Source organism: Nerophis lumbriciformis, linkage group LG01 (genome assembly GCF_033978685.3).
Source record: "Nerophis lumbriciformis linkage group LG01, RoL_Nlum_v2.1, whole genome shotgun sequence".
Classification (NCBI taxonomy): domain Eukaryota; kingdom Metazoa; phylum Chordata; class Actinopteri; order Syngnathiformes; family Syngnathidae; genus Nerophis; species Nerophis lumbriciformis.
This window is the reverse complement of record NC_084548.2, coordinates 49,602,604-49,624,011: the sequence shown is the minus strand read 5'-3', so window position 1 is coordinate 49,624,011 and position 21,408 is coordinate 49,602,604. Positions and strand designations below refer to the sequence as shown.

General features: G+C 38.4%; 1 protein-coding gene and 1 long non-coding RNA gene across 2 annotated transcripts in view; one reads left to right on the top strand and one right to left on the bottom strand.

Moving 5' to 3' along the window:
• The window catches only part of fkbpl (FKBP prolyl isomerase like), a 66,302-nt gene that overhangs the window by 25,650 nt on the left and 19,244 nt on the right, over window positions 1–21,408 (top strand). The gene's annotated exons all lie outside the window — the stretch shown is intronic.
• LOC133613917 (uncharacterized) lies at window positions 13,097–13,887 on the bottom strand. The gene is made up of 2 exons (XR_009816518.2): window positions 13,633–13,887; window positions 13,097–13,215 (listed from the first exon to the last, which is right to left on the bottom strand). It is a non-coding gene; the product is annotated as an uncharacterized lncRNA (long non-coding RNA).

The window sequence follows — 21,408 nt, the reverse complement described above, 5'->3', positions numbered from 1 at the left end:
CTAACATATTATTACATTTGTTCATTTACTGTTACTGTACTTACCGTTTCATTTTATCCACCATCACCATAAATTGAAGGAACTGGCTCCACGATTAAATGTAGTTTCGGGTAAATGAGTCAGTTTATTGTCTTCCAACCAAGGCGGGGATATCTTAGCCTGTCTCTGTGCTTCAAATCCAGCCGCAGTTCTCGCTGGGCCCCGCTTCAGACACTCTGAGTTGGTACTTTGTCACAAAATGCAAAAGTTAACCAGAGACTTTGTTTGTGTAGTGACCTGTTCAAGTTAATACAACCAATAACTGAGCATTTTCAGTCATTGGGTCGCACAGTGGACATTTTTTTTGTTTGAACTAAAACAGCCGCAGGGGAAAATAAAAATGGTGAACTCGCACTGAGATCTGAGGGTAAACTTTTATCCTTAAAAGAGATATCTGCTGGAAATATTTTGTGACAATATTCTCAAATTCCAAACGGCTCGTCTGGAACAAGCTGCAATTGTTTTATAAATATCTTGGCCATGTCTCTGTGGTTTGAATTCAAATTTTTGTGATTTATGGGGATCCCAAATATACAAAAATAAGTGTCAACATGGACGAAAAGGTATTTTTGCATAATATGACCCCATTTAGCAGTTGTATGGGTAATACAATGAGGCAGGTATGTTGTGTACGTTTTAGGGGTCTTCAATTCTTGTGAATGAATCAAGCATGGAAAGTAAAGAGGCTAAATGCCGTGAGGCCGAATTTATGTATGCCACTCATTAGAGCCCTTGGATTAAAAAAATAAGGAAAAGCGGAGTGGTCCTTCCACGCCCTGAGTGATGAGAGCAGGTTTTAACAGGCTACAGGTGTTCTTGAGATGGGCGGTTGGGGCCTTTGAAGTAAGAGCCAACTGGGACCATGGCCCATCTTTGACCAGGAGCCAGGTCAGACACATTCGCTTTCAATTAACACTCTCGTTTCACTCCAGAATCTTGCTTGTTTGCTTTCTGCCACTCTTGCTCCATTGCAGTGTTTTTCAACCACTGTGCTGCGGCACATTAGTGTGCCGTGAGATACAGTCTGGTGTGCCGTGGGAGATTGTCATTTCACCTATTTGGGTTAAAAATATTTTTTGCAAACCAGTAATTATAGTCTGCAAATGATGTGTTGTTGTTGAGTGTCGGTGCTGTCTAGAGCTCGGCAGAGTAACCGTGTAATACTCTTCCATATCAGTAGGTGGTAGCAGGTAGCTAATTGCTTTGTAGATGTCGGAAACAGCGGGAGGCAGTGTGAAGGTAAAAAGGTGTCTAATGCTTAAACCAAAAATAAACAAAAGGTGAGTGCCCCAAATAAAAGGCATTGAAGCTTAGGGAAGGCTATGCAGAACCAAACTAAAACTGAACTGGCTACAAAGTAAACAAAAACAGAATGCTGGACGACAGCAAAGACTTACTGTGGAGCAGAGACGGCGTCCACAATGTACATCTGAATATGACATGACAATCAACAATGTCCCCACAAAGAAAGATAAAAACAACTGAAATATTATTGATGGCTAAAACAAAGTAGATGCGGGAAATATCGCTCAAAGGAAGACATGAAACTGTTACAGGAAAATACCAAAAAAAGAGAAAAAGCCACCAAAATAGGAGCGCAACACAAGAACTAAAACACTACACACAAGAAAACAGCCATCAAGTCAAAATAAGTCAGAGTGTGACGTGACAGGTGGTGACAGTACACCTATTTTGAGACAAGAGCTATAGTGATGCATGCTTGGTTATGGTTTAAAGTCATATACAACAATTGCGACGACGACTTTTTACTGTCAACTGAGTTTAGTTTTTTAACGATTTCTGCTGGTGGTGTGCCTCCGGATTATTTCAAAGCAAAAAATGTGCCTTGCCTCAAAAAAGGTTGAAAAACACTGCTCCATTGGACAGACAGTGCAATCCCAATGCTATCAATCAGAGAGACTTTACGGGTACTTTTACGTGCAGAAGTGACTCATGTTCAGCATCCAAAGATCTGTGAGTCTTCAGCCTGACACCCTTTTCATTCTACGTCATATGATTCAATCATGGAGCTCCTCATCCTGTCTTTGGCAAAGCAGTACAAACATGCAAAGTCGTACCTGCTCCAGCTTTTTAGAGTGGAAGAGTTTTTTTCTTACCTGTTGTATACACACATACAGTTACTGCACGTACAGTACGTACAATACTCACACATCTCATTAAAGTTATGTACAGTACAATAGTCACACATCTCATTAAAGTGAGTGCAAAAGATAAATAAATGGTTTAGATGGTAAGCTCCCTGGAGGCAGCCACATCTGGCTCCTGTTAGCCACAAGCGTATGAAAATCAAATGAGGTTTAGTCGTACACACAAACACGTACACACTGAGCCACACACACTGGGAGGTAGAGGACTCCTGCATGGTGGTCACCCCCCCCCCCCTGGTCCTTGGAGCTATAGTGCCAATCTAGCAGACATGGAGGGTCACAGAGACTAGCTGGCACAAACAATCAATAACAAATCATATATAGTCTTTACCCAAATATTAAAGCTTTAAAACGGTCTCAGAGGCAACATCAGACAATGTCTGAGGGAACTTGTGGTGGGGGTGTAAAAAAGTAACAACAACTTTTAATTTAGAATGCGATATGTTGCAACATGGAGCATTTTTGTCATCCTCGGTCAAGTGAGCTCTTGTCGGTTTAGTGTAGAACAGGGCTATTCAACTGGCGGCCGGGGGGCCAAATCCGGCCCGGAAATAACATTAAATTCAAAACTTGGTTGACAAACATTTTTGCAGCAATTTCCTAAAAATGTGCTCCTGTTGTATAGAGCAGTGTTTTTCAACCACTGTACCACGGCACACTAGAAATACAGTCTGGTCTGCTGTGGAAGATTGTCATTTCACCAAGCTGGGTTAAAAGTATTTTTTTGCAAACCAGTAGTTATAATCCGCAAATAATGTGCCGTTGTTGAGTGTCGCTGCTGTCTAGAGCTCGACAGAGTAACCGTGTAATACTCTTCCATATCAGTAGGTGGCAGCAGTTAGCTAATTGCTTTATAGATGTCGGGAACGACGACAATGGGGGCAGCGTGCAGGTAAAGCAAAAATAAACAAAAGGCGAGTGCTGCTAAGAAAATGCATTGAAGCTTAGGGAAGGTTAGGCAAAACAAACCTAAAAACTGAACTTGCTGCAAAGTAAACAAAAACCAAATGCTGGACGACAGCAAAGACTTGCAGCGTGTGGAGCAGAGACGGCGTCCACTAAGTACATCCGAACATGTCATGACAATCAACAATGTCCCCACAAAAGAGGATAGCGTCCGCGCAACTTAAATATTCTTGATTGCTAAAACAAAGCAGGTGCGGGAAATAGCGCTCAAAGGAAGACATGAAACTGCTACAGGAAAATACCAACAAAACATGAAAAGCCACCAAAATAGAAGCGCAAGACAAGAACTAAAACACTACACACAGGAAAACACCAAAAAACTCAAAATAAGTCATGGCGTGATGTGACAGGTCGTGACAGTACACCTACATTGAGACAAGAGCTATAGTGATGCATGGTTGGTTATGGTTTGAATTCAAATCCAACAATTGCGAGAACAACTTTTTACTGTCAATATCGACTGCTGAGTTTCATTTTTGAATGTTTTATGCTGGTATTGTGTCTCCGGATTTTTTCAATAAAAAAATTGTGCCTGGGCTCAAAAACGGTTGAACAACACTGGTATAGAGGAACTTGGACCATTGTAAACACATTGGCAGATCCTTTCATTGACTTTTAACCTTGCTAGCAAACATTCGGTTCCAAGCGTGTGATATACATAACTGAGGTGTTCCTCATGGCACTCCTTTAAGTCCTCTCCTTTTTGGCAGTCGCATTTGATTTCGTAATGGTAATTCAACTCAACTCAACTCAACTCATGGTGTTGCTGTATCTTGAGTTATGATCCATTGCCCGGATCATGTTTTGTTCTGTTAGTTTGACTACCTCAGTTCTGTTTTCAGCACCCCTGGGTTTGTGTTTTGGTTTCCATGGGTGCTGATTAGTTTCACCTGCCTCTGATTAGTGTTTGGGACGCTCACCTGCTTTTTTTGATTGATTGATTGAGACTTTTATTAGTAGGTTGCACAGTGAAGTACATATTCCGTACAATTGACCACTAAATGGTAACACCCGAATAAGTTTTTCAACTTGTTTAAGTCGGGGTCCACTTAAATTGATTCATGATACAGATTTATACTATCAGATATATACTATCATCATAGTACAGTCATCACACAAGATCATCACATTGAATTATTTACATTATTTACAATCCGGTGTGTGGAGGGGGGAGGGGGGGGTTAGGTTTGGTTGTTATCATCAGTCATCAACAATTGCTCCTGGGCACTAACCAAATAACTACTTATTCCCGCTGTTCACCACACTCACTCTGGCTTCCTTGTTTGCACTATGCAACAGTTAACGACGTCTATATGGATTCCTACGCCTGTTTGTATGCTAAGCTTTCGCGCTAGCCTTTTCCTTAGCTTTGCCTCCCGTGCTATCGGCTTGTTTTGTTTTTCTGTATTTCCTGCATGATTTATGCAAATGAATCCTTGTCTCACCTGCACCTTGCCTCTGGAGTTTCCGTCTGCATCCTTGGAGAATGATCCGCGCATCACCATGCGACCACGTCATTACATCTTGTTTACTTCAGGTGCAGTCTGTAGTCATTTGTTCAACGTCTTTAGTTATACCAGTAGTGTTTCTTATAGTTCCACTTTAGGTCCTCCCTTTTTCGTTATTTGGGTTATTCAACTGGTGGCCTGCGAGTTCAGTTTAAAAAAAACTTTTGAGACTCACATGTTTGCAGCAGATTCTTTGACCATCTTTTTTGCATGAGGTCCTTTAAAAATAGGCTAGCATAGCGCTTCTGTATTTTTGACAAAATAATTAGACCAAAATCAAATGTCTACTGTCGAGGATGCTGTTTTTTTATTTTACAAAATAGGACTAGGGCAGCACGGTGGAAGAGGGGTTAGTGCATCTGCCTCACAATACGAAGGTCCAGAGTAGTCCAGGGTTCAATCCCAGGCTCGGGATCTTTCTGTGTGGAGTTTGTATGTTCTCCCCGTGACTGCGTGGGTTCCCTCCGGGTACTCCGGCTTCCTCCCACTTCCAAAGACATGCACCTGGGGATAGGTTGATTGGTAACACTAAATTGGCCTTAGTGTGTGAATGTGAGTGTGAATGTTGTCTGTCTATCTGTGTTGGCCCTGCGATGAGGTGGCGACTTGTCCAGGGTGTACCCCGCCTTCCGCCCGATTGTAGCTGAGATAGGCTCCAGCGCCCCCCGCGACCCCGAAGGGAATAAGCGGTAGAAAATGGATGGATGGATGGACTAGTAATAAGAAGTCCAGCCCCCCAGTCTTTAGATTTCTGGAAATGCGGCCACTAAAAAATGTTGTTAAATATCCCTGGTGTAGAAAGATGAGTTAACTCGCAGACAACTTTTACGTTACAGAAGTCCAAACAAATGTGTGTGCACTTTATGACACATGGTGCTACAATGTTCTCCTTCAATTTGTGAGTCATTTTCCTCTGGTGACAGTGAAATCACTGACTCCTGGAGTATTTACTAATAACTGTGTACTAATGACTTATTACCATTGACTTCAGTCCAACACGTATAAAAAAATAGACATATTTTATAAACTTCAAACACTAATGTTTTTAGATTCTTCAATTTCCTGGGGAGTTGTGTTCTTCGGTTTTTGATGTCAGTGAGGTCGAAGCTGGCTCATCTTGAGCTCTTCTCCGTGGCCAGCAGGCATGTCTGAAAGAAGCCCTGCGAATATCCCACTAGTCTTCAATTTCCTGCAATGTTAAATCTTGGAGAAAGCATCTGTCTTAATTTCAGCCTGGGTGGGATAGGCAGAACTTGAATAACTTCTTGTTTTGTTCATAATAGTGCAGCATTATCTTAGAATACTTGACTATTCAACTATTCAAATTAAGGTGCAGCTATTGATTATTTTAGTAAGCAGGTAATCAATAGATTAATTTATTTGATTGATCCAGTAATGAAAAAAACATACTTTCTAGTCTCAATAAATATTTTGGGGAAAATAGTTTACATGAACAAGATTTTTTCTGATGACCTTTATTCTGTGTTTCTTACAAATAGATAGCTAGATAGCTAGCTAGATAGATAGATAGATGGATGGATGGATGGATGGATGGATGGATGGATGGATGGATGGATAGATAGATAGATAGATAGATAGATAGATAGATAGATAGATAGATAGATAGATAGATAGATAGATAGATAGATAGATGGATGGATGGATGGATGGATGGATGGATGGATGGATGGATGGATGGACGGACGGACGGACGGACGGACGGACGGACGGACGGACGGACGGACGGACAGATAGATAGATAGTACTTTATTGATTCCTTCAGGAGAGTTCCCTCAGGAAAATTAAAATTCCAGCAGCAGTGTACAGAATTGAAATCAAATATAAAAAAGTAAAAAGTAATTAATGGCGGTATACATGGAAATAAAATAGAGAATATAACAATAAGAATAAAAATATAAAGCAACAATTGCGCATAATAAATGTGCACAAGATTGAAATTGCACTTTTACCATTGGAGAATCACAATAAAAAAAAAATTGCAAGAAAAAACATGTGGAGCCTAAAAACCAGATAATAGTTAATGAAGAACTTAGCTAAGAAAAATGACTTTGGTATGATTATAAAAAGTATGATAAACTTAGGGACATTGTGTTAAACAATTTAACACATATATATTTGAAAAACTCGTTAGGATTAACATACAAAGTGTAGATGCTAACATGTCCTCACATGCTCCATGTGTTTATGTAAAACTTGTTAGGCAAATGGAGCGTTGCGAGGAAAGTGTGCTCGCTGCCACGCCAGCGGCTTGGACTTTTAGCCCAGTGGCGAGCACACTTACCTCTTAAACTGGCAATGTAGGCTCAGAGTGGTGGCAGTATGGGAAGATCAAAACACAACACAGAGCCACTACACAAATCAAACATATAACATGGCGTTATCTGTCAAAATAGACTTGTACCTTGTTTCTGCTTATTTGCTGCTCCTAAATATGCAGGATGCTTTCTGGCAATGTGCAACATCAACAATGTATTGCCCGAGTGAAATACCACCTATGTTTGACAGTGCAAAAACATTTTTTGCAGTTTGAAATGACTGTAAAACCTCTCTCTTGTCTTTTTTAAAGGAGAATTGCACTTTTTTTGGAATGTCGCCGAACATTCACAATCATTATTTTTTTAAAGATCTTAAAGATGATAAAAAACGCTTGCAAGATGCGGCTAATGGGAGTCACTGTTGTAGCCTTCAAAGCCCTCTAAAACAACTTCAAAACCCTCCATCAACGTTTTACTGTAAGTCTATATATAAAGTTTTTCTCGGACCATAGGGCGCACCGAATTATAAAGCGCACTGCCGATGAGCGGGTCTATTCAGTTCTATTTTCATACAAAAGGCACACCGGATTATAAGGCGCATTAAAGGGGTTATATTATGATTTTTTTCCTCAATTTAAAACACTATCTTGTGGTCTACATCAGTGTTTTTCAACCACTGTGCCGCGGAACACAGATACAGTCTAGTGTGCCGTAGGAGATTATCTAATTTCACATATTTGGGTTAAAAACATTTTTTGCAAACCAGTAATTATAGTCTACAAATGATGTGTTGTTGTTGAGTGTCGGTGCTGTCTAGAGCTCGGCAGAGTAACCGTGTAATACTCTTCCATATCAGTAGGTGGCAGCCGGTAGCTAATTGCTTTGTAAAGGCAGGTAAAAAGGTGTCTTATGCTTAAACCAAAAATGAACAAAAGGTGAGTGCCGCTAAGAAAAGGCATTGAAGCTTAGGGAAGGCTATGCAGAACGAAAGTAAAACTGAACTGGCTATAAAGTAAACAAAAACAGAATGCTGGACGACAGCAAAGACTTACTGTGGAGCAAAGACGGCGTCCACAATGTACATCTGAACATGACATGACTATCAACAATGTCCCCACAAAGAAGGATAAAAACAACTGAAATATTCTTGATTGCTAAAACAAAGTAGATGCGGGAAATATAAGACATGAAACTGCTACAGGAAAATACCAAAAAAAGAGAAAAAGCCACCAAAATAGGAGCGCAAGACAAGAACTAAAACACTACACACAGGAAAACAGCAAAAAACTCCAAATAAATCAGGGGGTGATGTGACAGCTGGTGACAGTACACCTACTTTGAGACAAGAGCTATAGTGATGTATGGTTGGTTATGGTTTAAATTCATATCCAACAATTGCGACAACAACTTTTTACTGTCAACTGAGTTTATGATTTCTGCTGGTGGTGTGCCTCCGGATTTTTTCAACGCAAAAAATGGTGCCTCGGCTCAAAAAAGGTTGAAAAACACTGTTCTACATAACATGAAATGGTGGTTCTTTGGTGAAAGTGTTGCATAGATTATGTTTTACAGACCATTTTCAAGTAGCTTTCTGAGTGTCTCTTCAAGATGCGCCGTTTTGTGGGCGGTCTTATTTACATGGCTCAACTTCGACAGCGTCTTCTCCCGTCATCTTTGTTGTAGCGGTGTAGCGTGCAAGGACGGGAGTGGAAGAAGTGTCATAAGATGGAGCAAACTGTTTAAATGACATTCAGACTTTACTTAAATCAATAACGGAGCAGCATCTTCTCATCCGTGGCTCAATAATGCAACATAAATGCCGGAAATGTGTCCTGCGAAAAACGGTCCGACCGGAACCCTCTGATAACTAAAGTTCCGTGGGTGAATTATGTAAACCCACTACAGTTTTTAGCACTTTGAAAGCTAGTCTACTGACAGATACAGTATAAGTAAAAACTGTACGCTACTTTATATTAGAAATGGCAACAGCGTAAGATGAATGCCACATAAGAAGGCAGACAAAAAGAAGAAGCTTATGACTACGGTGTCAGCACAAACTACAATGGCGTACCCGCGTGCATTTTAAGGACTTACGTAGATCCCAAATACAAATCAGCATGTACCAGAAGGTAAGAAAAGATGGTTTTGCATAAAATTGCGAAACAAAGCGCCAGATAATATGTCTGCTAGTAGGTGCCATTTTACGGTCCTTACACACGCACCATAATAATACTCGTATGTTAAATGCACTGACAATCTATCAAGCGGTGCGGCTTCATAGCTTACCGAAGTTGTACTAAAAACATTTTGACAGATTTTTGAGCGCCGTGTGTAATGTTCTTTATTCTCAATGGAACATTTAAAGTTTTGGTGTTGTTTACTGCCATCATATTGCAGTCTATACGTATCTCTTATGTATGACTGCCATCTGTTGGTCACACTTATCAATACACCATGTACCAAATAAAATTGCTTCAAGGTCGGTAAGCACAACCAGAATTATGCCGTACATTAGGCGCACCGGGTTATAAAGCGCACTGTCGATTTTTTTGAAAATTAAAGGATTTTAAGTGCGCTTTATAGTCCGAAAAATACGGTAATGTAATAACAGACACGATCATAACAATATGTAATATGTTCAATATTTACTGTATTTTGGTCATTTTATGCAGAGTCGGAACTAATTATTCCACAGCAGCACTTCCGACTTCCTGCAACAAATATGTTCCTACTCCTGGAATCAAATGCTACTGTGTTTTCTAATCATGGCAGACTTTGTAACAGACAACAAAGACGACAATTTTTGGACAAACGAGGATTTACAACCTAATATTTTTTTAACTAAATATACGGAGGATGAACTGCTGCTTAAAGAAGCGAGCACGAAGAAGAGGGTGAGACGTTGGAACAGACGGAAGCCGAGAGAGTGCGACATGTTCAGGCTGCAAATCTGGAACTTTGAGCCAAGCTATGCTGAATTAATGGAGTGCCCAAATCAACTAAAAACGTCCCCAGGCCGCCTGACAAAACGGACAACTGTCCATCTAGTGAGTCACTATATTATTGATCATGATACATGTAGCACATCACCCTACACTACAGTACATATGCTGTTGAGTTTTTTTATTTTCATGAATATTTACATAGTAAGTAAAGTTTATTATTTGGACTGCTTTGGGACGCTTATAATAGAGTAAAAGTATTGTCAGTTGTGTGCGTGTGTTTGTGTGGGTGTGGGTGTGTGTGCGTGTTTCAGTGGAGGTGGATACAAATGTGTTATCTGTACAAAGAAAAAGAAAAAACTAAAATACAATGGAGAGTGAATTAAAAAATATCTTTACCAACGTTGGTGATAAGGAATTAGATTGTAGAAATACTGATAATAATCATAGTAGTGAACTGTATAATAATTATAATCACATCCAACTAGACTTCTACGACAATATCAATTACAACTGCAATTCAAATGAGTTTGGCAGTGACATAGATCCCGATTGTAATCTTTACAATAATATTACCAGAAACTGTGAGTACTACACAGACGAACAATTTAAATGTGTGAATGTGGACAAATCATTTACTGTAATACATTTTAATAGCCGAAGTTTGTATAAAAATGTTGACAATATTAGAGAATATCTGAGCCAGTTCAATAAATTTAGTATTGTTGCAGTCTCAGAGACTTGGCTTGATGAGAACAAGTGTTGTGAAATAAGATTGGATGGTTATGAATTATTCACCACAAACAGAGTTGGAAAAAGGGGAGGAGGAGTAGCACTTTTTGTAAATCAAGATTTAAAATGTTGGAAGATTGACAGCAAATCAACTGCTATAGCTGGAGTTTTTGAATGCATAACAGTAGAAATTGAAGTAGAAAAATCCAAAAAAATAAATGTCAGTTGTGTTTATAGAACACCTGGATCATGTCTAGATACATTCAATCAAAAATTAGATTATTTGTTTAGTAAATCAAACAAGATCCATATTGTGTGCGGTGATTTTAATATTAATCTTCTGAACCCCATGGACAGTACCAAAACAACCGATTTTATAACAGGACTGTACAGCAATAATTTCTTTCCCCTTATCACAAAACCAACCAGAATAACAGTAGACTTTGCCACACTGATAGATAACATTTTCACCAATCAACCGGAGAATCAAATAACAGCAGGACTACTACTCAATGACGTAAGTGATCATCTACCTGTATTCAGCATTTTCCACCATTTCTTTGATGAGAGAAGGGCCAAAAATATGAGGGGCCGTTAGGGACATTATTCAGAATTACCTCTTACATACACTACTGAAATGCTCTCACACAAACAACTGAAATATTTTTCTTTTATACACACTACTGAAACACTCTTATAAACACTACTGAAATGCTCTTACATACACTACTGAAATGCTCTCACATAAACAACTGAAATCTTTTTCTTTTATACACACTACTGAAACACTCTTATAAACACTACTGAAACACTCTTATAAACACTACTGAAACATTCTTACATACACTACTGAAACACTCTTATAAACACTACTGAAACACTCTTACATACACTACTGAAACACTCTTATAAACACTACTGAAACACTCTTACATACACTACTGAAACACTCTTATAAACACTACTGAAATGCTCTTACATACACTACTGAAACACTCTTATAAACACTACTGAAACACTCTTATAAACACTACTGAAACACTCTTATAAACACTACTGAAACGCTCTTATAAACACTACTGAAACACTCTTACATAAACTACTGAAACACTCTTACATAAACTACTGAAACACTCTTACATACACTACTGAAACACTCTTATAAACACTACTGAAACACTCTTATAAACACTACTGAAACACTCTTACATACACTACTGAAACACTCTTATAAACACTACTGAAACATTCTTACATACACTACTGAAACACTCTTATAAACACTACTGAAACACTCTTATAAACACTACTGAAATGTTTTTGTCTCACGCACACACACGCACACACCTGGAATTATTTTTCACTAGTATGTATAAACGGATTTCACCTGTGTGTGTGTGTGCTTTTTACACGTCCGTGTGAGAGACAACAATTTCAGTAGTATGTGTGCAAAGATTTCAGTTATGTGTATGAGCGCATCTTACCAGTGTGTATGCAAGCATTTTACCAGTGTGTGTAAGAGCATTTTACCAGTGTGTGTAAGAGAATCTTACTAGTGTGTGTGAGCGATGTTGCATTCCGGTTCCGGTCACCAATAATCCCCGCCCCTTTTCAGACAGGGTTTTTTTTTTTTTTTAAAGCCAAATTGTGGACAAAATGTCTGCGGACAAGTAGCTTAACCGAGGCGGGAGCTCTACTTCATAATTTGAGGGCTTCAGCTGAGAATATAAGAACACTTTCAATGCAACAAGGGTCGCCCCTGCAGGACGCGGCACCTGAGCGGCCACACAGGTGCCTTTCTCCTCCCGACAGCCAAGCAGCCTGGAGCAAATGTTACCTTGCGAGTTTACGCTGCAGCATCATCAAGTGCAACGTTTCAGTTCATGGACATCGAAGCAAGAGGAGGAAAAGGTGATTAGACATTATTTATTTCCAAATGATTGTAGAATCACACGAAATGTAAGGCGACATGGCATTGTAGTGCGCTACTATGGTAACATGTCGAAATGTGAGTCACGTCGTGGTACGTCAGTGGCTAATCAAATACTAATGATAATGGATTACATGTATTTAGCGCTTTTTTATCGACTTGATAAGGGGTCCCCAAACTACGGCCCGTATAACAGGTTCCTTATTTATTTATTTTTTACAAAATGTTTAAACAAAATGTTAATTTGCAGAATACACTGCACAAGTGAAGAAAACATTTTAACAAACCTTATAATTCCCATGTTCACTGAATAAAGTGCAGAATTGAAGTGAAAATGTCTATTCCATAGTTGCCATCATTTTCAAGTGGGTTCACTTGTTGAAAAATGTTCATTGTTGTCTCATTAATGTTTACATCTATGTCTGGAATTACACACCGACAAGTATTGAAAGCATATGAATAATAAGACATAAGGAACCTTTCTGAGCCAAAAAAGGTTGTTTTCAACACACTGTTGAAAATAATAATCACAATGTTTCTATGTGAAATTTATTGAATATTCCAATTAATATATTTGTGTGCAGAGAAGTTCCATGAATCCAGAGGTTGTTTATTCCGTCTTTGTTGAAATGGTCATGCAGCTGCGTGGTGACTCTGAAATAAGAATGTAACAATCAGATCACATGAAAACAGCTAAGACGATATAAGTCATACAGGGAAATGCATTTTTAGACAATATGATTAGCCTGAGCGGCTAGGGGACACCAAAATATGAATTAGAAAAGACAGATTGAAAATAATAATACAACATTTTTTTTCTCCAGCGAACCGGATGTTGGACTTTGGCAAGCAGTAACCGGCCCGCGGGCCGTAGTTTGGGGACCCCTTATCAAGTCGATAAAAAAGCGCTAAATACATGTAATCCATTATTATTAGTATGTGATTAGCTACTGACGTACCACGACGTGACTCACATTTCGACATGTTACCATAGTAGCGCACTACAATGCCATGTCGCCTTACATTTCGTGTGATTCTACAATCATTTAGAAATAAATAATGTCTAATCACCTTTTCCTCCTCTTGCTTCGATGTCCATGAACTGAAACGTTGCACTTGATGATGCTGCAGTGTAAACTCGCAAGGTAACATTTGCTCCAGGCTGCTTGGCTGTCGGGAGGAGAAAGGCACCTGTGTGGCCGCTCAGGTGCCGCGTCCTGCACGGCGGCAGCCCGATCCTTGTTGCATTGAAAGTGTTCTTATATTCTCAGCTGAAGCCCTCAAATTATGAAGTGGAGCTCCCACCTCGGTTAAGCGACTTGTCGGCAGACATTTTGTCAACAACTTGGCTTTAAATAAAAAACAAATTAAAAAAAAACTTGTCTGAAAAGGGGCGGGGATTATTGGTGACCGGAACCGGAATGCAACATCGCTCACACACACTAGTAAGATTCTCTTACACACACTGGTAAAATGCTCTTACACACACTGGTAAAATGCTCTTACACACACTGGTAAAATGCTTGCATACACACTGGTAAGATGCGCTCATACACATAACTGAAATCTTTGCACACATACTACTGAAATTGTTGTCTCTCACACGGACGTGTAAAAAGCACACACACACACACAGGTGAAATCCGTTTATACATACTAGTGAAAAATAATTCCAGGTGTGTGTGCGTGTGTGTGTGTGCGTGAGACAAAAACATTTCAGTAGTGTTTATAAGAGTGTTTCAGTAGTGTATGTAAGAATGTTTCAGTAGTGTTTGTAAGAGTGTTTCAGTAGTGTTTATAAGAGTGTTTCAGTAGTGTATGTAAGAATGTTTCAGTAGTGTTTGTAAGAGTGTTTCAGTAGTGTTTATAAGAGTGTTTCAGTAGTGTATATAAGAGTGTTTCAGTAGTGTATGTAAGAGTGTTTCAGTAGTGTTTATAAGAGTGTTTCAGTAGTGTATGTAAGAATGTTTCAGTAGTGTTTATAAGAGTGTTTCAGTAGTGTATGTAAGAATGTTTCAGTAGTGTTTATAAGAGTGTTTCAGTAGTGTATGTAAGAATGTTTCAGTAGTGTTTATAAGAGTGTTTCAGTAGTGTATGTAAGAGTGTTTCAGTAGTGTTTATAAGAGTGTTTCAGTAGTGTTTATAAGAGTGTTTCAGTAGTGTATGTAAGAGTGTTTCAGTAGTGTTTATAAGAGTGTTTCAGTAGTTTATGTAAGAGTGTTTCAGTAGTGTTTATAAGAGCGTTTCAGTAGTGTTTATAAGAGTGTTTCAGTAGTGTTTATAAGAGTGTTTCAGTAGTGTATGTAAGAGCATTTCAGTAGTGTTTATAAGAGTGTTTCAGTAGTGTATGTAAGAGTGTTTCAGTAGTGTTTATAAGAGTGTTTCAGTAGTGTTTATAAGAGTGTTTCAGTAGTGAATGTAAGAGCATTTCAGTAGTGTTTATAAGAGTGTTTCAGTAGTGTATGTAAGAGTGTTTCAGTAGTGTTTATAAGAGTGTTTCAGTAGTGTATGTAAGAGTGTTTCAGTAGTGTTTATAAGAGTGTTTCAGTAGTGTATGTAAGAATGTTTCAGTAGTGTTTATAAGAGTGTTTCAGTAGTGTTTATAAGAGTGTTTCAGTAGTGTGTATAAAAGAAAAAGATTTCAGTTGTTTATGTGAGAGCATTTCAGTTGTGTATGTAAGAGCATTTCAGTAGTGTTTATAAGAGTGTTTCAGTAGTGTGTATAAAAGAAAAAGATTTCAGTTGTTTATGTGAGAGCATTTCAGTTGTGTATGTAAGAGCATTTCAGTAGTGTTTATAAGAGTGTTTCAGTAGTGTGTATAAAAGAAAAAGATTTCAGTTGTTTATGTGAGAGCATTTCAGTTGTGTATGTAAGAGCATTTCAGTAGTGTTTATAAGAGTGTTTCATTAGTGTGTATAAAAGAAAAAGATTTCAGTTGTTTGTGTGAGAGCATTTCAGTAGTGTATGTAAGAGGTAATTCTGAATAATGTCCCTAACGGCCCCTCATACAAAAAAGCAGTTCAATATAGATTTGTTAGACACCAAACACCAGAAACTATGGCAGCATTCAAGTCTGAGTTATGTGCTCAAGACTGGGGGGAGGTTTATACCTCCACAGACCCGAATGAGGCATATGAAACTTTTCTCAACATTTTCATAACACTGTATGATAAGCACTGTCGAATGAAAAAACATGACATTAAGGACAGCACTGTCAAGGACAAACCATGGATCACAAAAGGATTATTGAAGTCCTGCAAAAAGAAAAATTATCTTTACAGAAGACATTTAAAGCACAGAACCAAAGAAACTGAACACAAATATAAAACGTCCAAAAATAAGTTAACACAAATAATAAAGCACAGCAAAAGAACACATTACTGTAACCTATTAGAACAACATAAAAATAGCATCCAGGGTACGTGGAAAGTTTTAAATGGTATCATTAAAAAAAACATGACAAATAAGGAACATCCAAGCTATTTCATAGAAAATAATCAAACTATAAATGACCCTAAGGAAATAACGGATGCTTTTAACACCTTCTTTGTGAACGTTGGACCTACTTTAGCAAATTAAATTGTACAACCTGAAAACAGTGTCAAATTTAATGAACAAACCATTCAAAGCAACTTAGAATCGTTTTTTATTTCCCCCGTTTATGAAAGTGAAATCACAGAAATTGTAAATTCTCAGAAAAACAAGAAGTCAACAGACTGCTGTGACTTGGACTTTTCTCTGATTAAAGAAATTGTTGATTTTATAGCTGTTCCCTTCACTTATATATGTAATATTTCTTTTATAAAAGGAGTTTTCCCAAAGAAAATGAAAACGGCAAAAGTTATTCCCATCTTCAAAAATGGAGATAAGCATCAGTTCACCAACTATAGGCCTATTTCTTTACTCTCACAATTTTCAAAAGTCCTTGAAAAATTATTTGTGTCAAGATTAGACAGTTTTATTGATAAGCATCACTTGCTAAGTGAACACCAATACGGTTTTCGACCAAACAGGTCCACTTCCATGGCAGTGATGGAACTAGTTGAGGTAACCACTGCTATTGATAAGAGGGAGTTTGTTGTTGGCGTTTTTATTGACCTGAGCAAGGCCTTTGACACCATCGATCACACATTACTTTTAAACAAAATGCAGAGGTATGGTTTTAGAGGTCTTGCTCATGATTGGTTGAAAAGTTATCTTGGTGGTAGAGAACAGTATGTGCATATGAACAATGTAGATTCAGATAAAAAGATTATAACACATGGAGTGCCCCAAGGTTCTGTACTGGGACCAAAATTGTTTTTATTGTATATTAATGATATCTGCAAAATCTTTAAAAAACTCAATTGTATTCTCTTTGCTGACGATACAAGTCTGTACTGTTCTGGGCAAGACCTTGGCCAACTCTTAGAGACTGTAGAGAGCGAACTCCACATACTAAAGCAATGGTTTGATGCCAATAACTGTCAATCAACCTAAATAAAACAAAATATATAATTTTTGGAAATAGGAAAAATAACATACAGTGTCATATAAGAATTGATGATATGGAGATAGAAAGGGTGTATTCAACAACATTTTTGGGAATCTATATAGATGATAAATTAAATTGGAAACTGTACATAAATATACTTAAGACAAAGATGGCAAAAAATATTGCTATGTTACATAAAATCAAAAACTCCGTAAATCAAAAGGCTCTTAATATGTTATATAATTCTTTCGTACTCCCTTATCTTAATTATTGTGTTGAAATCTGGGGTAACAATTACAAAACAAACATCAACTCTATATTCTTACTTCAAAAGAAAGCGATTAGAATTGTAAATTATGCAGATTATCATGACCATACCAATGCTCTGTTTATTAAATTAAAAACATTAAAACTGCATGATCTTGTTGACCTCAACACTGCTATTGTGACGTACAAAGCTCATAACCACATGCTGCCTCAGTGTCTACAGGAGAGGTTCATACCCAGAGATAATCCCTATGACCTCAGAGGTTCAGCTGTCTTCCAGAAAGCTAAAATAAGAACAAGCTTAAAAAGTAGATGTGTTTCTGTCAGGGGGGTTCAACTGTGGAACAGCTTGGATGATCCCTTAAAATGTTCCAGGTCCATTCACACATTTAAAAAACACTTTAAGACCAAAGTCTTGGAAAAATATATCACTCTTGAATCAACACAGTAGTTAATACTATGATCAATGTTAATTAAAATACTAAATGTAGGATATAAATAATAATGGAAGTATAATTGTTTGTATATAGTATATAAATTGGTACAAAGGTTTAACACGCGTATAAGGATATTTCACATGCCTTTACTGTGTATATAATTGAACAGTGTTCATATTGTGTATGATGTGTATTTATAATATGTTGTACAAAAGACATTTCATAATTTTCGGAAGTTCATCTTGTACTTGACATTGTTTATAAGGGTTAGGCGCTATAAGTGTTCAACTTCAGCCTAAACCCTTTCGGTCTGCAACATTTTCATTTTCAATCTATGAATGTACAACTGTTTGTTTATTTTGTTGACCATTGACCGAAGAATAAACTTTACTTACTATGTAAATATTCATGAAAATAACATATGCTGTTGAGCTAGCTGTGTACAAACAAAACATGAAATGTGGGCTAATACTTTACAGATACTGTAATATGATTGTTCATGTTTTTCAGTCAATACAGATTGGTGTTGTGCATTACAAACTCAAACGTGTTTCGAGCTGACGTAGAAGCTAGCTTATCTCTTTCCGAAGTTAGCTTCTACGGCTAATACCGTAGCATTACTGCGCTAGAAAAATAGTTCCTCGGTGTTCACTCTTACAATAACAATGTTGCTACAGCTTGGTTATTATACAGGTTACGGAACGTAAATGAAATATTGCTGATGGTTTTTGAATGCATTTTTTAAAGTGATTTAGTGGTATGATTGATTGCTCCCATTAGCTGAATTGCTAGCCACCTAAGAATGAGCCAATTTTTATATGATAGAAAGCGAACAGAAAAAATAAAAAACATTTGTCTTCTTGTCTCTCATAATGATTGTGAACAATTGACAGAATTCCAAAAAAAGTGCAGTTCCCTATTAGCTTTTTGCTATCTTTCAAGTTTGACGTTTTTTTTCTTTGGGCCATCTCTCTCGAGACTTCACTGTCCCTGCCACACACACACATACAGGCCACACCACCGGTTGCACTATATAAATAATCAGGGGTTCTCACTTGCGCTCTATTGGAGCAGTCTTGCAGAAAAACGTCTATTTCGACTGTCAACTTTGCAGGCGAATCCTCAGAAATTTAACCTCCGCCCACTCTCCATTGGAGAGAGACGTGTTGTATACCTGTGGCACCTCACGTACAGAAGGTGTGTTGGGAGGATGTTCCGTTACGGGAAACGTGGGCCCCATCGGACACAGTCACCATGCTCTAGGTGGGTCAAAGCTTGTTACCAGCCCCAGTGATACTCGCTGTAAATTTGACACAACGCTGCTTCTGCCCAGAAGTGTAGCTTGACCAGTTTGCCCGGACAGAAGGCCTCCCTCAATGCTCTCCTCTTGCAACAGTAAAAAATATTTTGACAACTTTTGCTTCTTCTAGCTAGTTGAGTTTGATTGTCTTCTTGGCGCTACGCGAGAGCCGAAACCGACAACATCCTGCCGATCCGATTACCTCACTAAACCATCCGATCTTTACTGTTTATTTGTTTATCTGAGTGGTTTAGCCTTTGGTAGAAATGGTGGCAAATGAGATCTGTTGTGTTCTCTTCAATTAAAGACTATTCCTTTTTATAAAATTAAAACTGCTCTTGCTCAAAAACAGCATATTTGACACTGTACTTTAACTATTGTTGTGTTGTGGCCAGTTGAAACGCTCCAACAAAGTCTGGCATGTCCTTGGCAGCAGGCAGGCTCCTTTCCTGGACTGTCAGAGTGAAATGTTGCCCATATGTTGGCTTTCTGACTTTCTTTGACTGTGATAGACGGTCCTCTTTGGAAATCTGACTAACATACCCTACAAAGAAGTGGATGAAGGTGTGCATGACACATCACCCATTGGTTTATGGCTTTGGAACTCTCAAGCTCTTAGTGGACTCAACAGCCGAAGATTTTCCTGGTTTTGAATCCACAGATTTCTGTCTTCTTAGTTGACAGTGACTGGCTGTTGGCAGTGATTGGGAGTCAACAGTGGGACCAGATTACTTTTCCCCAGAAAAAAAATTGTGAAAGGGAAATTATATCTTAAAATTCAGTTGATAAATAATATCAGGGTGAGGCAAGGTGATGCATGGTGTCAATGCCAATATCAACACAGACAATCCTCTGATGTTATACCATGTGCTTCTAATTGAACTCCAAAGTCCTCTATGGTGGTCTTTTCTTCCACATTGGACATCCAGACTTAACTGCACAGAGCTGCCAATAGTTTTTGTTTGGTCCATGAAGTCATATTCTGCGCTGGTCATAGATCCTCTATATGACAGGACTGTTCTGAAGTTTTTAAAAACCTACTGCAACAAACTACACTAGTCATTGCTTTTCTAAAGGACAAAAGTTTTCTGCTGATTTTAAGATTCTGCTGCAAAAATGTTAGTGTGTAATTTGTGAACTGCGTTCGTGGGCCAGTCAGATGTTGTTCACTTGGCATGTAGGCAGCGGGTTGAATAACCCTGTTCTGGTACATAAAAAAGCACTGGATTCTCTTCGTCTCGCCTCTGGCTTCTGTAGTGTCCTCTTTGTCAAGGCCCCCGCTCTTTTTGGAAATATTGATGCTACAAATGCGTAATATCAGCCTGTAATTCATTTTCAAACTCATAATCATACAGCATGATAGTTACAGTATCCATGTGTTGCTGGTAATATTTCTTCTTGGGAGCCATTTCCCTGTGTGATCACATAAGTCCTCAGCCTGTTGTTGGCACATCTGCTGATGGTGCTGAGCTAGCGAGTGTATGATGCTTTATGCTGGCTATGTTCAAGTTGTTGTATAAATGTATAATAGTTTAAGAGAAGACAATTAGGAAAGAAAGAAAAACAGTTACAGAAAATGGCGGGTTGTAGAGCGAGAGAAACAAAGAAATTTAGCATCATATGATGAAAATGTCCATTTTATAAATGTCGAGTGCAGGAGCAGCGGGGAATTGCGAATTTCTTTGTAGAATCCATTTGTGTGATGCCGATTCAGTCTGATGGCATCCGATGCAGGAATAGCTGGTATGTAGTCATGGACTTCTATAACCTTGCAATGCTTACCTGGCTAAATTGGGGCTGTAAGCCGAATTGAGTTTTGAGCCCCAACATGTTCTGTACTAAATCTAATTTTTGAAACATAATGTTTCAATAAAAAAAGATGTGTGCAAAATAACACATTTAAAGTAATTAAAACATTAAATTTGTATATGTTCCTGGCACATCTCTAGCAGGGATTTTATGCCAAGAATTTTGCTTATAAGCCAATTAAGCACTAACGCTGTAGGACAAGGGTCCCCAAACGCTGGCGGGACGGGTCCGTCCACAATCCGGCCCGAGGGACTTCTCAAGTAACAAAAAAAAAACCTTTTTCTTTTTTTTTTAAACCTGTCCTTTTTAGCCATAATTTAAGGTATGCTCGGAACTTAAGGCAAAATAGAAAGTTGAGTGGCAAAGCAGGAAAGGGCTAGTAATATGTTTGATGAAAGATTTCATATAAAACGCCCTGTTGTTTATTCATGCCAAACACACCCCCACCGCCTCCCCCACAAACACCCCCATGGATCGCGGGACCCTATGCTCTATGATCTTTTTATCGGGGCCGTGAACTGAATTGTGCAATATACTAATACAAGTTTCAATCAATCAA